We start from the raw sequence: 9,373 nt of genomic DNA, 5'->3' as shown, positions 1-9,373 counted from the left end.
GTATTTACTACATTTCTACATAAAAAATATAATAAAAAAATGCTATTTGGAGAACAGCAAAAATCACATTGGCTGCTGTAGGTTAACTAGAACTTAATGGTTAATGTTCTGAGAATGTTTCCGGTTTGCTGGGGACACACTTACTATCATTAGGCCACATAACATCATCTATAGTAGAGATACACATTCCTGGACAAAAACCTTTCACCACTAATGGGATAACTAGCTCATAGCTAGCTATCCCATTAGCTAGCTATCCCATTAGCCATGAATCGGAGGCCTACTCCTACTGAAAGAGCGGAGGGGAGGAGAGGAGACATTACACAGAGACATTGGTGAGCGCAAACAGTAAATCTACAGGGAGTAAAACCTTAGCCTCAGGCTGCACCAGGAAAAGGACAGACAGAGTGCTTTCGATTTGGAGAGATTTTGCAACTCTTCATTGTGAAAGTGCATGGGCGTAACTGGTATATATCTTGCGGAGTGACAGGGAATTCATTAACTCCCGTGCCATTGTAATATGTGGGCCCTTCTGGGACCTTGGCTCCTGGCTTGGCCCAACCTGCAAGCTGCCATGCTTCTCATTTTCTCTCTCAAAACAAGGATAGGTTCCAGGACCTCGAGAGTAGAGACCAACACACACACACACTCACACACACACAGGCCTCGTCCATCATTTTATTACCTACAGTAGCAGCAGCAGCCTCTGATAACACCCGGGGGCTGGACTCCCCATTTTGTTGGGCAGGCAGAGGGCCCTGATTCAAGCGGCCCTGATTCTTCCTCCCCTGATGCCATATAGGTACAGTGCAGAAAGAAATAGGAATTGCCTGGACTGTCCAACCCCACCCCAAAGTTCAGTTAATTCCATTTGAAGAATATTCCACTTCCACTCAGAGCTTCGTACTGTCGCTATGGACTATTAAAGTTTAGGGGGGGTTTTACAGTTGAAGTTGGAAGTTTACATACACTTAGGTTGGAGTCATTAAAACAAATTTTTCAACCACTCCACAAATGTCTTGTTAACAAACTATAGTTTTGGCAAGTCGGTTAGGACATCTACTTTGTGCATGATACAAGTCATTTTTCCAAATATGGTTTACAGACAGATTATTTCACTTATAATTCACTGTATCACAATTCCAGTGGGTCAGAAGTTTACATACACTAAGTTGACTGTGCCTTTAAACAGCTTGGAAAATTCCAGAAAATGATGTGATGGCTTTAGAAGCTTCTGATAGGCTAATTGACATCATTTGAGTCAATTGGAGGTGTACCTGTGGATGTATTTCAAGGCCTACCTTCAAACTCAGTGCCTCTTTGCTTGACATCATCAGCAGAAAAAATTGTAGACCTCCACAAGTCTGGTTCATCCTTGGGAGCAATTTCCAAATGCCTGAAGGTACCACGTTCATCTGTACAAACAATAGTACGCAAGTATAAACGCCATGTGACAACGCAGCCGTCATACTGCTCAAAAAGGTGACGCGTTCTGTCTCCTAGAGGTGGCAGCATCATGTTGTGGGGGTGCTTTTCTGCAGGAGGGACTGGTGCACTTCACAAAATAGATGGCATCATGAGGCAGGAAAATTAGGTGGATATATTGAAGCAAAATCTCAAGACATCAGTCAGGAAGTTCAAGCTTGGTCACAAATGGGTCTTCCAAATGGACAATGACCCCAAGCATACTTCCAAAGTTGTGGCAAAATGGCTTAAGGACAACAAAGTCAAGGTATTGGAGTGGCCATCACAAAGCCCTGACCTCAATCCCATATAAAATTTGTGGGCAGAACTGAAAAAGCGTGTGCGAGCAAGGAGGCCTACCAACCTGACTCAGTTACACCAGCTCTGTCAGGAGGAATGGGCCAAAATTCACCCAACTTATTGTGGGAAGCTTTTGGAAGGCTACCCAAAACGTTTGACCCAAGTTAAACAATTTAAAGGCAATGCTACCAAATACTAACTGAGTGTATGTAAACTTCTGACCCACTGGGAATGTGATGAAAGAAATAAAAGGTGAAATAAATAATTCTCTCTACTATTATTCTGACATTTCACATTCTTAAAATAAAATGGTGATCCTAACTGACCTAAGAAAGGGAATTTTTACTAGGATTAAATGCCAGGAATTGTGAAAAACTGAGTTTAAATGTATTTGGCTGAGGTGTATGTAAACTTCCGACTTCAACTGTATATAAGGAAGGAAGTGTTTTTCACAGACTTAAATTAAGTATTTAAAACAAGATGTCTGAAAGGACAATATGTGACTCATCATTTTGGCAGCTCTGTATGGAAGTCTGAGGAGAGGATTGTGTTGTGTATTGCATTGTTGAGTTGATTGCTTGACAACTGGCCCCTCTAAACCCTGGAAATCTCAGGCTTATTAACCTGCCATTTTCTGAAGAGAAACAAAAGATGAGGATGAACTTCTACATTTTCCAATCACTGTGTCTGGAGACTGGCCATGACTCATCTACATTGCAACCATGACAATCTTTGTCGAAGTACACACGCACGCACACACACAGATACACTCACACATAGATGACACACACACACACACCATTCACACAGCAGTTGGATGTGTCAAGACAGAGCACTAATCCAGCATGCTACAGGGCCAGGTTAATCCAGCATGCTACAGGGCCAGGTTAATCCAGCATGCTACAGGGACAGGTTAATCCAGCATGCTACAGGGCCAGGTTAATCCAGCATGCTACAGGGCCAGGTTAATCAGGCATGCTACAGGGCCAGGTTAATCAGGCATGCTACAGGGCCAGGTTAATCCAGCATGCTACAGGGCCAGGTTAACCCAGCATGCTACAGGGCCAGGTTAATCCAGCATGCTACAGGGACAGGTTAATCCAGCATGCTACAGGGCCAGGTTAATCCAGCAGTGCCAGTGATTACAGCTGTGGGTGGAGCCAGACGATACCAGCCTTCAGCTGCTGGAAGCACACTAAGCTACTAACAATTTAAGTGAAATTCTTCTGGCAGGTGAGACGAGCACCACCTCCTCCTCCTTCACACTTACCAAGCAGCAGGTCTAAGTACAAGCCCCTATCTAACACTTCCTCCAACCTGGCAACCTCTAACACCTGGACTGGATTGACACCTACCAACCTGTCAACCGCTGCCTGCTGCCCCAGAACGCGCAGGCAGGACTCAGGCTGCTTTGAGGACAATAACATCAACACAACTCAGTCAGTCTTATGAGAGAGGTGGAGAAATGACTTGATATAATCAGGGTTGATTCTAATAATCCCCTCCGTTTCAGTTCATTCCTTAATATTATAGTAAACTATGCAATTCTGTTTATAAAATGTATTATATTGACTGCTTATATAACTTTGTAATAGAGTATAATTACTGTATAATTCCATTGTATCACATTTGTGTTCTATTCTACAAGATCAGGTCTTACATCTGTGCATGTGTTTTCAACCTGTTTGTTTAACACACTCATTCCATCCCAGAGCTAGTTGCCACTGTAGCAGACACTATCAGGCCTGCCAGTCAGTGCTGCAGCCTGGCTGTAACGATCTTCGTTGGGAGAAAGAGAGGAGGACCAAAGCGCAGCGTGGTAAGTGTTCATGATGAATATTTAATGGATCAAACTGAACACTGAAATACAAAACAATAAAGTGAACGAACCGAAACAGTTCCGTGTGGAACACACAGACACGGAAGACAACCACCCATGAAACCCAGGTGAAAAAAGGCTACCTAAGTATGATTCTCAATCAGAGACAACTAACGACACCTGCCTCTGATTGAGAATCATACCAGGCCAAACGAAAAAAACAACATAGAAAACGAACATAGAACCCACCCAACTCACGCCCTGACCATACTAAAACAAAGAAATAACAAAAGAACTAAGGTCAGAACGTGACACTGGCACATCTCTTGGCTAGCTCCTCAGTGCCAAGGCTGGATGTCAGCGCAGGCCAACCAGGGCTTTAAAACATGGACGGAGGACAGAAATTGACCACAGAACCAGAGCACATCTAGGCCAGCCACAGAGGGAGTGTGAGAAAGCCAAAGCCCTCCTTCTTGTTCTGTCCCCTCTACTGGGCTCTGTACACACACAAATCAGTGTGAGCTCTCATTGTAGGCCAGCTGAACACCCTCACTGATGGACTCCACAGACCCCATGCTTTCTGAGATAGGGGGGCCTTTTAACCTGTCATATACAAAGGAGAACAGATGGTGATGGTTGTGGGTGGTAGTGTGAATGTTGGAGGGGGGTCAGTTAGTGTGTGAGTGTGTATGTGCGCTTGGTGTGTGAATGCATGCATATGTATGTGTGTTTGTATGTGTGTGTGTGCATATTTGTGTGCATATTTGTGTGTGCATGTGTATGTGTTTTTGTGTGTTCGGGATGCATATTGTGTTTGTTTTTGTGTAAGTGAGTGTGTGTGTAAATGTGTGTGAGAGAGAGAGGTGGAGTTGTTTTAAAAAGGAGGACAAGAGCATCAGCGGAATAATCTGTACACCAATGAGGGGTGTCGGCCTGGAAGGGGTGAGGCGGGGGCCGTAACTTATTAATGCCCATGGGGGCGTGATGCTGGGATGCTATGCTACTATGACGCAGCATGGGATACTATGATGCTGTGCTTGGGCCAACCTGATCACAGACGTATCCATGTACAGTGCCTAGTGAAAGGCTGCACACCCCATTCACAGTCTTTAAAGTTTGCTGCCTTAAATGTCAATCTAAAAAGGATTCATGTTTTTCCTACAGATCTACAAAGCATAGTCAATATTTTCAAAGTGAATGAAAATTATGGAAAACTTTCAAAATGAAAAGAAAAAAATGTAAAAAGCTGTACGTCTTCACACCCCAGAGTAAATAATTGGTGGCAGCACCTGAATAAGATTCTACCAACTTTGCACAACTCTTAGGGCAACATACACCATGTGTAGAAAGCATTAGGAACATCATCCTAATATTGAGTTGCACCTCCTTTTGTCCTCAGAACAGCCTCATCGGGGCATGGACTCTACAAGGTGTCGAAAGCGTTCCACAGGGATGCTGGCCCATGTTGACTCCAATGCTTCCCACAGTTGTGTCAAGCTGGCTGGATGACCTTTGGGTGGTGGACCAATCTTGATAAACACGGGAAACTGTTGAGTGGGAAAATGCAGTTCTTGACACACTCAAACCGGTGCACCTGGCACCTAGTACCATACCCCGTTCAAAGGCACTTAAATATTTTGTCTTGCCCATTTACCTCTGAATGGCACACATACTCAATCCATGTCTCAATTGTCTCAAGGCTTAAAAATCCTTCTTTAACCCGTCTCCTCCCCTTCACCTACACTGATTGAAGTGGATTTAACAGGTGACATCAATAAGGGATCATAGCTTACACCTGGATAGTCTGTCTCACGGAAAGAGCAGGTGTTCCTAATGTTTTGTACACTCACTGTTTGTCAAAATTGCTCATGCTCTGTAAATATGGTTGGGAGTCATTGATAGACAGCAATATTCAAACCTTATCTCTGATTTTCAAGTAAATTTATGTCAGAATTGAGACTAGACCACTCAAGAACCCCTCTTAGAAAGCCATTCTGGTGTGTCTTTGGCATTAACATTTCTGTAATTGTGTTTTGGGTGTGTAGACTTCTACTAGGCACTGTACAAGAAGGACTTCGCTCAGTTAGCAACTCTCTGGGTACTAAAGGTACTGTATCGCCTGACTGTCTGAACAGGTGAGACTACTCCGAAAGGTGTCAAAACCCAGAGATGAAACCCTTCAAATAAAGTGATGACACTCTTCAAAGGTCCCTGGAACATTAGTTGCCAGCACAAATACATGGAATTCCCATTCAGCAATACAGTACCTCCTATCCACAAACACCTGAATCTTCATCATTTGAAGATATGAAGGGCTAAAAGTACTAGAATTATTAACTCATTCTGCTCTGCTTTGTATTAGACTGTGTACTCTGCTCAGACCTGTTTGCCTGATCCAGTATAAATCCCATCTTCTACCTGTGTGGGAAAACTATAGTAGCTACGCATTTGATTATTTCCTGCACACAGCCCCTAGCTACTACATCTGAACTGCCACTTAATTATATATCTCTTTCATATGTTAATTTATCCTGCTCATACATAATCATAACTCCTACGGAAGCTGGTGGGATATTGCAGTTTTTTTTACAGCATGGTCGTGGGTCCAACTGGCCTGCTTTTTCTAATCTAGAATGAAAAGAAGGACTGGAATGCACTGGACAGCTCTACGGGAAGACCCATGGTGCAATGCAACTGGACTCCCGGGGAGCCCCATGCTTCTGGCTGCCCCAGAGATGCAAATAAGATAACTTACACAATCACACATTCCATTTGGTGGGAAGTTAGCCAACATAGTCACTTAGACAGCCATCTCTTGATTTAACTTAGCACACGGTCCCATAGCTTTACACCAGTTGTTTTTTTAGCACATGCCCTCATTCTGTTTTGAATGGACTTCAACATGTTGAATTATAAATGCTTTTTATGACAGATTTTTAGTGTTTACAGACTGAAGATTCATGCTTGTTGACACGTTTTCAAAAGTGGATCACTGCTACTACATTAAGACCATTGATTGTTAAAACCCATCAGCTATTTAACAAGAGGAGCAAGAGCATCTCTCCCTCATAGTTTGTGACCCATTAATGACTGTAACTAAATTAAGCACTATGCTATGCTTTGTCAAAGCAAAGCATTTATATTCTGAATAGGAAAAACTGAAATCCTAGGGAACTGTAACCAGTGTCTGGGTCTATGGCTGGCAGTAGTTATGTAACCAGTTATCCTGAGAATTAAAGAAACAAGACCACTGACTGAAGGTGGAAGTGTGTGATGTGAGAGATTCCCTATGGCACTACAATACTGTCATCTCACTCAACTGCCATGCTAACCGTGGCCCAGCTCCTTAGCTCAAACAAACAATTTAGCTCAGAATAAATAGTGAATAGTAACATAAGAAATGGCAGGTCCTTATTGCTAGTTCTACAGTTCATTACTACTGTAGCTACGCCTCCCTGAGTGTGCTGTACTACCTATTAATGGTACCTAATTCCTAATAGTGGTAGAATAGAAACCCATATATCGGCCAGATAAGGTGCCAAACACTTGCCCTCTGCTGGTGAGAGATTAGCCAACATAGACACTGATGGCACAAGACCCCTCTCCATCCATCCACCAAAGAGCCTGTTGCTGTGAAGGTTAATCCACAACCCCAGCCTTGTCAACAGGTCTCACCTGAGGGCAAGGACCTTTCATTGTGACATAACTAATTCTATAACACCTGTTGACTATGAGCTTGAACAACACCTAATGGAAATCTATACCTATTCCTTTGGGAGATCAGTGTTCAGCAAGTGTTCTGTTTATGGTTTTGATTGGATTTAGTTCAATCTCATTGATTGTGCATGCTGCCATGTCCATCATCAACAACACTAATGTCACTATATTGGAGTCCTGAATACACTCAAGACAGTGATGCAGGAGCTGCAATGGCTCAAAGTCCTCTCTCAGTTGGACTTATAAGACAAAGGGGTATGTTTGCTCATCACAGACAACATAATGAACACTATCCTTTGTGGATTCTGGAAGCCACTGCATGCTCATGTAGTTGCTACGTTATTGAGATGTAATACGCAACACTGTTTACTAATTTGTTACCATAACACATTCATTCAAGTATTGCATGTATGATCCATGTATGGTCATGTACCTGCCACGAGCTGGATGGAATCTCAGCGAATTTCCCGGGTCCTCCGAAGGTGTAGCATCTGTACATATGGTCCAGGGACTCGGAGCAGTGCCAAAGTAAGCCGAAGCTCACAGAGTCCTTATTTTTCAGATGGTCCTTGACAATCCATGCAGATGATATAAAACTGAAACTACAGATAGCGACCAGAGCGGAGGACAGGAAGACCCAAAAGCAGCCCACACAGCTGAACATCCTCGCAGTTTGGGGCAACGAGTAGCTCAGAGACAGATCGATCCCAACCCCGGCTTCTTTCTTCTTCCGATCCAGCAATGAATGCATTTGGAGCTCACACACCCAGAAGAGATAAAGTGAAGCTCTCCCCAACAAATTTTACACCAGCAGCCTCCTGCAGCAACAGAACTAGTTAACAATTTGTTATCCGTAATGATTTAAAGGGATATTCCAGTGACCCAAACATCGGCTCGTGATTTCATAAAAGAGTCAAACATGAGCACTTCTAGGTAAACAAGCTGCCACCTCAACAAGAAGTAATGTCTCCTTTAAATAGGCTATCCGCGACTATACTTGAGAATCTAGAAATATGAGTCACGGCAGGACACAAAAGCTGTTTGTCACACCTGAAACAGAGATGCATAACTGTCATTCCGTAGATGGTCGCCGCCTGGAAATATGGAACTATCAAATGATCTTAATCGAATTTTACTCACGAGATGTAAAATAAAACATATGTTAGTGTTGCAGTTGCTGTCTATAGGTCCCGGTATTTGAGTCGCCGCGCTTTGTTCAGCAGGAGAAGCCGTGGTTTTGGTTACGCGTGGTAACCAGTAGGCAACACAACAAAAGTGTCCACATTGGCGCGCGCGTCATTGCGCACAGGGAATACTCAAGTGGGCGTCTCCCCATCAAGCGAAATGTTGTAAACCTTGACTTGTGTCCTCATGTTACTTACGGTAGGTAAATACATGTTTAGAGCAAAGTGATACTAAACCACAAAGATTGCCCATTTGGCTAAACATTTGCTAAAGTGCCAATTTTATAAGACAATTTTCTGTGGGAAACAAGACGACCTAATATTTTTAGTGAAATAACCTAGTCCTAATTATTATTGGACAAAACGCTGTTTTTGTCGTTTAAACAAACATCCAAATCACTGAATATTATACTTATTGCTAATCATTTTTAGTTAGACATTTATCTTTATCATTTATGTTTCAATACAGTCCACATTGCCCCCCACTGGTTAAATGGCATTGCAACAAGAAAAATCTGATTTTGCTGTTTGACAACGTTACCTACTTCAGCTACAATATAGGCAGAAAAGTTTTATTACATGAACGCCATAAAATACTTACAATAAAGTATATCATACTGTACAACATAAAATGAGGATAAAACAATTTGGATGTGCAAAACTGCAGCATCAACACCAATAGAGCTTATGCAAAAGCTAACCACACACTTGAAACTGCACTGGGATGAGCATTCATTTGCTGAATTACAGGTTGCATTACCATCTGGCAATGCTAGAGGTTAAATACCCAAGTGCAATTAACAACGTGATAGCCACAAACTATGACCAGCCAACAAGCTAATGACGACTGAAATAGAGCCAAATCCATCCCTGTTTGGCAGCAGACAAG

Source organism: Salvelinus namaycush, chromosome 12 (genome assembly GCF_016432855.1).
Source record: "Salvelinus namaycush isolate Seneca chromosome 12, SaNama_1.0, whole genome shotgun sequence".
Taxonomy (NCBI): domain Eukaryota; kingdom Metazoa; phylum Chordata; class Actinopteri; order Salmoniformes; family Salmonidae; genus Salvelinus; species Salvelinus namaycush.
This window is presented reverse-complemented; position numbering follows the sequence as displayed.